This window comes from Odocoileus virginianus, chromosome 14 (assembly GCF_023699985.2).
Source record: "Odocoileus virginianus isolate 20LAN1187 ecotype Illinois chromosome 14, Ovbor_1.2, whole genome shotgun sequence".
In the NCBI taxonomy this organism is placed as follows: Eukaryota; Metazoa; Chordata; class Mammalia; order Artiodactyla; family Cervidae; genus Odocoileus; species Odocoileus virginianus.
The window spans coordinates 36,905,247-36,913,890 of NC_069687.1; positions in this window are offsets into that span (position 1 = coordinate 36,905,247).

An 8,644-nucleotide genomic window follows, 5' to 3' on the forward strand; every position below is an offset into this window, starting at 1 on the left:
CTAACAATGAGAAAACAGAAAGAGAAATTAAGGAAACAATACCATTCACCATCGCAACAAAAAGAATAAAATACTTAGGAGTATATCTACCTAAAGAAACAAAAGACCTATACATAGAAAACTATAAAACACTGATGAAAGAAATCAAAGAGGACACAGATGGAGAAATATACCGTGTTCATGGATTGGAAGAATCAATATTGTCAAAATGGCTATACTACCCAAAGCAATCTATAGATTCAATGCAATCCCTATCAAACTACCAACAGTATTTTTCACAGAACTAGAACAAATAATTTCACAGTTTGTATGGAAATACAAAAAACCTCGAATAGCCAAAGTAATCCTGAGAAAGAAGAATGGAACTGGAGGAATCAACCTGCCTGACTTCAGACTCTACTACAAAGCCACAGCCATCAAGACAGTATGGTACTGGCACAAAGACAGAAATATAGATCAATGGAACAGATTAGAAAGCCCAGAGATAAATCCACGAACCTATGGTCACCTTATCTTCGACAAAGGAGGCAAGGATATACAATGGAAAAAAGATAACCTCTTTAACAAGCGGTGCTGGGAAAACTGGTCAACCACCTGTAAAAGAATGAAACTAGAACACTTTCTAACACCATACACAAAAATAAACTCAAAATGGATTAAAGATCTAAATGTAAGACCAGAAACTATAAAACTAGAGGAGAACATAGGCAAAACACTCTCCGACATAAATCACGGCAGGATCCTCTATGACCCACATCCCAGAATTTTAGAAATAAAAGCAAAAATAAACAAATGAGACCTAATGAAACTTAAAAGCTTTTGCACAACAAAGGAAACTATAAGCAAGGTGAAAAGACAGCCCTCAGATTGGGAGAAAATAATAGCAAACGAAGCAACAGACAAAGGATTAATCTCAAAAATATACAAGCAACTCCTCCAGCTCAACTCCAGAAAAATAAATGACCCAATCAAAAAATGGGCCAAAGAACTAAACAGACATTTCTCCAAGGAAGACATACAGATGGCAAAAAAACACATGAAAAGATGCTCAACATCACTCATTATCAGAGAAATGCAAATCAAAACCACAATGAGGTACCATTATATGCCAGTCAGGATGGCTGCTATCCAACAGTCTACAAGCAATAAATGCTGGAGAGGGTGTGGAGAAAAGGGAACCCTCTTACACTGTTGGTGGGAATGCAAATTAGTACAGCCACTATGGAAAACAGTGTGGAGATTTCTTAAAAAGCTGGAAAAAGAACTGCCATATGACCCAGCAATCCCACTTCTGGGCATACACAAGGAAACCAGATCTGAAAGAGACACATGCACCCCAATGTTCATCGCAGCACTGTTTATAATAGCCAGGACATGGAAGCAACCTAGATGCCCATCAGCAGACGAATGGATGAGGAAGCTGTGGTACATATACACCATGGAATATTACTCAGCCATTAAAAAGAATTCATTTGAATCAGTTCTAATGAGATGGATGAAACTGGAGCCCATTATACAGAGCGAAGTAAGCCAGAAAGATAAAGACCATTACAGTATACTAACACATATATATGGAATTTAGAAAGATGGCAACGATAACCCTATATGCAAAACAGAAAAAGAGACTCAGATGTATAGAACAGACTTGTAGACTCTGGGAGAAGGCGAGGGTGGGATGTTTCAAGAGAACAGCATCGAAACATGTATATTATCTAGGGTGAAACAGATCACTAGCCCAGGTTGGGTGCATGAGACAAGTGCTCAGGCCTGGTGCACTGGGAAGACCCAGAGGGATGGGGTGGAGAGGGAGGTGGGAGAGGGGACCGGGATGGGGAATACATGTAAATCCATGGCTAATTCATTTCAATGTATGACAAAAACCACTGCAATGATGTAAAGTAATTAGCCTCCAACTAATAAAAATAAATGGAAAAAAAAAACGGACTAATTGGTGAACTCTTAGTTAACAGAAAAAGTCTAAAGCAATGAATGCAATTATTCCCTAAGAATTCTGATCAGTTGAGATTTGGAAGGTTTTAGTTTTACTTCTGCATTGGTCTTTATAGATCATCTGGAAATTTCCAGACAATTAAGTAGTTTTAGCTGAGGCTAGGTTTATTGATGTTTCTTGGATTTCCAAGGAGAAAAATTTAGAGTTGATAATTTCTACATTAAGTGACAAAGTTCTATTCTAATTAAGTACTACTTAAAGTATTTACTCAGTTATTTTTTATTTACTCTAACACTTTAGTTTTTGCATTTTATTAACATTTTATGATACTTTGTTTAACAAAAAGTTACATAAATAGAAGTAGTCACAGCCAGTATGACCTTCCACTTTCATATTTCCCAACTTCTAGCATTTTGCTTTTGCTATGTAAGGAAATGGTTTCCTTGGCATTCTTGGCCACTCTCGGCCTCCTCTTAATGGGCTGTGTGCTCTTCTAAATGTATAAATCAATCTGCTGTGTTTTGTCATATTCTCTTACTCAATAATGTTTTATTTCATGTCTGCTGGCTTACTTTGCCGTATGCTCCTACACCACAACATAATATGAAATATTGATATTATTTCCATCTCTCCCACACTTCTGTTTGAAATTTATACTGTGCCTGTTTTCAAAGAGAAAGCTTAAAATATCAAATCTATCTTAAGGCAGATTAAATATTGAAAATTGAAATGCCATGTGCAATCTTTATCCATCCGGGTCCGTGTCCACACTCAGTTGTGTTGAACTCTTTGTGATCCCCTGGACTGTAGCCCACCAGACACCTCTGTCCATGTGATTCTCCAGGCAAGAATACTGGAGTGGGTTGCCATTTCCTTCTCCAGGGGATCTTCCCAACCAAGAGATCGAATCTGCGTCTTCTGTGTCTCCTGCATTGCAGATGGATTTTTTGCCTGCTTAGCCATCGGGGAAGCCCGCAATCCTTACACAGATAATGTCTGATCAGAATTTAGAAATAAAAGTATTACCTCTCTCGAAACTAAATTTAGCTTTGTACCATTGAACACAAGTCAAAAGGAAGCATGATGGATATTTTGTCCTCCTTGTCTGATAAAAGAAAGCATCCCAGGTCACCAGGTGGGATTTACATTTTCCTTCAGTTCATTTGGCCAAAAAAATAATTTACTGGTAAAGATTTATTATAATAAAAAATATATTGCAAGAGGTAACATGTGTGATGTGGCACAGGAAGGCAAGAGTCCCAATAACAACTGGCAGCAACCTCAGACTAATGGCTCAGTTCCCTTGTCAGTCTCTTCAAAGTCCCTGTCCCCACTCTATGCCCAGTCGTATATGTGCATGAGTCACCCTCTCATCACCCCCTTTCTCCTTCCACTTCCACCTGTTGCTCTTGTTTCTATCCTTTGAAGGCCACTGCTCACTGGTTTCTGTCTGAGACTTTCTGACTTCTACTTCTGACTGTGTCCCTTTTGCACATTGAAACACTGTAATTCAGTTGATTGGCCAGCATTCAGAATACAGTATCACTGCGTATATTTTTCTTCTAATGCCTCTGATTGTCTGCTGGCCTTCCTCATGTCTGGTCTAGAGAGAACTCACTTTGAAAAAGAAAGCAAGAAAGTGAAGTCACTCAAGTCATGTCCGACTCTTTGTGACCCCCACGGACTGTAGCCCACCAGGCTCCTCCATCCATGGGATTTCCCAGGCAAGAATACTGGAGTGGGTTGCCATTTCCTTCTCCAGAGGATCTTCCTGACTCAGGGATCAAACCCAGGTCTCCTGCACTATAGGCAGACGCTTTGCCACCTGAGCTACCAGGGAAGTCCTAGTTCAGTATTAATTCTTGGTGCATTCAGTTATGGACAAGATTGTAGCCTAACCCAACTTAAAAAGAATGTGTGTTTTTCTTTTCACACTAGGTTAGAAACTCTAGGGCTTTACTGAATGTGTTAAAATCCCAGTCTGCCATTAACTGTGTAACCTTACCTTCTCTTTATACAGAGTCTTCATCTGAAAAAATAAGTGTAATAATAGTATCTCTATCATGACATTGTTATAAGGGTTAGTTAATATGTGAAAATCCTTAAGGGAGATTAATGCCACATAGTGTGTACCGTATTATGATCAACATTATCATCATCATTATAGCCTATAATGTTAATTATAATTATTGAGGCCATGATTGTTTGCACGGTATGTTTCCCTTAGAGCTAAATTCTAGGAAGAACTTAACTGTGGTACTTAGACACGGGTGTTACAGAGGCTGCTGTAACCAAGCTCAAATCTCCGGAATCTGTTTTTTACTGCTTCTGTAGTCCCCATGTCTAGCAGTTGTAGGTGTTGCTGCTCTCAATCTTTTCTGGAGGACAGTAGTTCATGGACAACTGGACCCATCATTCCAAGGTTACCTGAGAGTCACTTGCCTCCCCCTTGGAATGGCTGTATCCAATGACCAACAGATAAAGGGATATAACATCCCAGTCTCTCTGTCTCTAGGCAGAACAAGCTCTGTTGTACCATTACTCTCCAGATCTCCATGGGGGGATCAGGCTGAAAGTAAGATTAACCTGAAACCAGCTCCTTCCTAATTTGCTTTTCTTCACTATCCTGCTGTCTTCACTCCCATATAGGATTTTCCTGAGAGTATCCTTTCAATAAATCACTTACATACAAACTTCCATCTTATACTCTGCTTTTAAGGAAAGAGAATGAATAGCACTCTCTTTTAACCTAAGAGAATGGATAGCATAAAAGACCCTGTTTTCATTTTTTATTTTGTATAAGCTAGTTTATTCAAATTAAAATATATTATCAATTCTTATTTAAATATGTGATTGTGGTACTAGATTCCTTTTAAATCTCCTAGTTATCTGTTTCATATATGGTTACATTTATTTATTTTATGTTACTCTCCCCTTATGTTTGATTTTAATTTCTTCAAATATGTAAAACAATAATATGATTCAAAATACCAAAGCATTTTAAAAGGAATACTTGAATAGATTACATTTACTTTTTAATCCTTCCATCTCATCTTCACACACTCCATGTAGGTAACTGATTTCATTATTTTCTGGTTTAACTTTTTTTTTTTCCAGCTCTCTATCCTTTCATTTGACTGTGTCTTTACATTCGTCTGAGTTCTTAATTTCATTTATTGTATTTTTAAGTTTCAGTGGTTGCATGAACCTTTAAAAGGTAAATTCTACTTCTTGGCTGAAGTTTTTATTTTCTATATTTTCTCAAACACATTAATCATATTTAATGTCCCTGTGTAATAGCTTCAATATCTGGATCTCTTACAGATCTTTCCCCTAGTTTTCAGCCATTTGGTCTTGTCTTCTGTTATGCCCAAAGTGACGAAAGGCAACAAACCAAAGATTCAAGAATTACTAAGAAATAATAATAAAATTACACTTTGGGCATATCATAGTCAAACTGCTGAATAACAAAGATAGTTTAGATTGAATGCAGGACCTTGCTTATAAAAAGGCATTGTAAAGTCAGAGATTCTTTTTCCAGAGAGAACTTGCCCTTGTTGTGGGTTGTAGCTTATCTAGAGTATGTTGTTATAAGCCAGTCAGAGATTACTGTGATTCAAGGCTCTGTTTCAGTTTTATTGAGAGCTGATCTATTTTTGATTCTGTCGCTTTTAGGATCTAGCCTTCTGGGGGAGTGGAGGCAGTCTCAAATGAAATACCTGGATATTTGCCAAGCCTCTCCTGTCTTGGCAAACCTTGAACTCTAAAGTTGTGTCACTAAAACTCTAAAACTGCTGAAGACTTTACTCAGCTTTTCAACCCCTCAGCTTTAGGAGGAAAGAGGGGTCAAATGGTTTGATTAACCTCTTTTTACTTACCTTCTATATCATATCTTGGCTTCTTAAGTTTTGATAGTAGTAGGAGTTCTTTAATGTCTTCAAATGTTAAAGAAATGTTTTTACCCAGTTTTTCTAGTTGTTCTCTCCTGGAATACTAGTCTTTTGTAAGCTAATCCACCAGGACCATGATGAGAACCCTTAAGACTCAATATTTTGATGATGCAAATTCTTCTAGGTTTCATTTTATATTAAATATTAATCCAATTAATACGCTACTAAGAATTTTTGTGGTGGGAGAATCAAGGGAAACTTTATAAAATAATACTGGGAATTATCTGGAAGATTAAACATCTGAGAATTGATTTGAAAAAACTTTAAAGGAGGCAGTAGCAAACTTGGCATGGAGTTTATCTAATCTTGCCATATTTTAAATTTGATGAAGTTAGAAAAATGGAAGCATTTGATACTAGAGATCAAATAGGTGGATTAATAGAAGATAATTTAGAAATATATCTAAAATAAAAGTAGAAATTCTAATTTTATATACCTGTTGGTTCTGTTTCCCCAGAGAACCCTGACTAATACTGATTTTGGTGTCAGAAAATGAGGTGCTATTGTAACAAATACCTAAAATTGTGGAAGTGACTTTGGAACTGGGTAACAGGTAGAGACTGGATAAGTTTGAGGCGCATGTTAGAATACAACCTACATTTCCTTCAAGATGCTATTGGTAGAAATATGAATGATGAATTCTTCTGGTGAAGTCTAATAGAATTGAGGAACATGATAGTGAAAACTGGAGGAAAGAGGACCCTTGTTATAGAATGAGAAAATAATTGGCTGATTTGTATTCCAGTGTTCTGTGGAAGGTAGGATTTGTGATTATTAATAAATTGGATATTTAGCTGAGATTTTTTTAAGCAAAGTGTTAAAGTCACTACCTGGTTTTTCCTTACTGCTTATAGTAAAATGTGAGAGGAAAGAGGTAAACTGAAAAAGGAAATGTTATGAAAAATGAAACCAGAACTTGAAAATTTAGAAACTTCTGGTTTTTCATTTTGCAAAAACTGATAAAGTGGGTACCTGAGGGAAAATCAAGGGTATGGCTGGATAATCATTTTCTCTAAAGAAATTGTGGGTGTGGTTGATGGAACCAACCATGCAACCGTCTCAGCAGAAATGCTGCCATCTTGGACTGAAAGGGAAAGAGATAGGACAAAATGAAGTTTTCTCTGGCTGCATCAGCATCCCTTTTGACCTCACATTCACAATACTAGCCATGCACCCTCTGAATGTGAGAATAAGAAAAACAGCTCCTGATATCCCCACTGACACACAGCTAGAACTCTGAGTTGTTCAGAGTTGGCCTGATGCTCATAGCTAGATCATGTTCTTCTGTGGGACATACACACTCTCACAAAATACCTAATACCTCAGACAAGGTCATTCTGAGACCTTGATAAAATGAGGGAAAATAAAGCTATTTTATAATTTCATGTAAGTGTAGACAAAAACTATCACTATACAAAACACAAAATATCAAACATCCCTCTCTCCCAGCTAGTAAAAGTGACTGCTGCATCTATCCCAGCTATAGTTTTAACTTCTTTCCAGTAAGCCTTTTCTGTAGATAGATTTGTTGAGATATCCAGCAACCGGATTAATCGTAATTTTTGACAGCATCTAATCTAAAGCTAATCCACCTGCTTTGGACCTTCTCCAAAATCAACTAGTATGTTTTCTCCCTCATTGCCATGAGTAATAAACCTAGTTTGTTGACCTGTGTGTATATTCCAGATTGTCTTTGACTGGAGGTAACTCACGGATACTAGTGCAAGAGCACATCAAGTACAATGATGTTCACTGCAGCAACATTTATAAAACAAAACACTGTAAAATGAATAAAGGCCTATCAATTGGGGGCTAATAAAATAAATTCCAGTACCCTCTTTGAATGCAATTCTTTTTCACTACTTTGTCAAGAACATTCTTAAGTAAAACTGTTTTCTCTTTCCCTCTCTGTAAATGCATGGCAATGAAGAATATAATTATTACTTTAGGTATTTCTACCTTGGCTCAAGCTGAGTTGCCAGTGGTTTTACTGATCACTGTTTTTGCACTATCAGTTCAAGTATAAACACAGTAAAAAAGATAAATAACCTTCTAATATTAACATGAAAATAGATTTGGTCTGGGCTTACCAGGTGATGCTAGTGGTAAAAAACCTGTCTACCAATGCAGGAGACATAAGAGGCAAGGGTTTGATACCAAAGTTGGGAAGATCCCCTGGAGGAGGGCATAGCAACCCACTCCAGTATTCTTGCGTGGAGAATCCCATGGACAGGGAATACAGTCCATGGGGTTGCAAAAGAGTCGGACATGACTGTAGCAACTTAACATGCATGCATTTGATCTAAATGGGTCTTGGCTGGAGATCCCAGAGTCGTATGGGACCATACTCTCTGAACTGCTACATCAGAATATCAGTTAAAGATAGGGAATTTATATCATACAATTTAAAATGAAGTATTCACACTACCATATGTAAGATAGATAGCCAGTGGAAATTTGCTGTACTATGCTGGGAGCTCAAATCTGGTGCTCTGTGACTACCTGGAGGGGTGATATGGGGTGAGAGGTAGGAGGGGGGTTCAGGAGGGAGGGGACATATGTATTAATATACCTATGGCTGATTTATGTTGATATATGCCAGAAACCAAAACAATATTGTAAAGCAATTATCCTTCAATTAAAGATAAACAAATTTTTAAAACAGAGGAAAAAAGCCCCCCAAAAAAATGAAGTACTCAAAAATAAATACTAGACAGTTGATTAAATGGATAGAAAAATTATA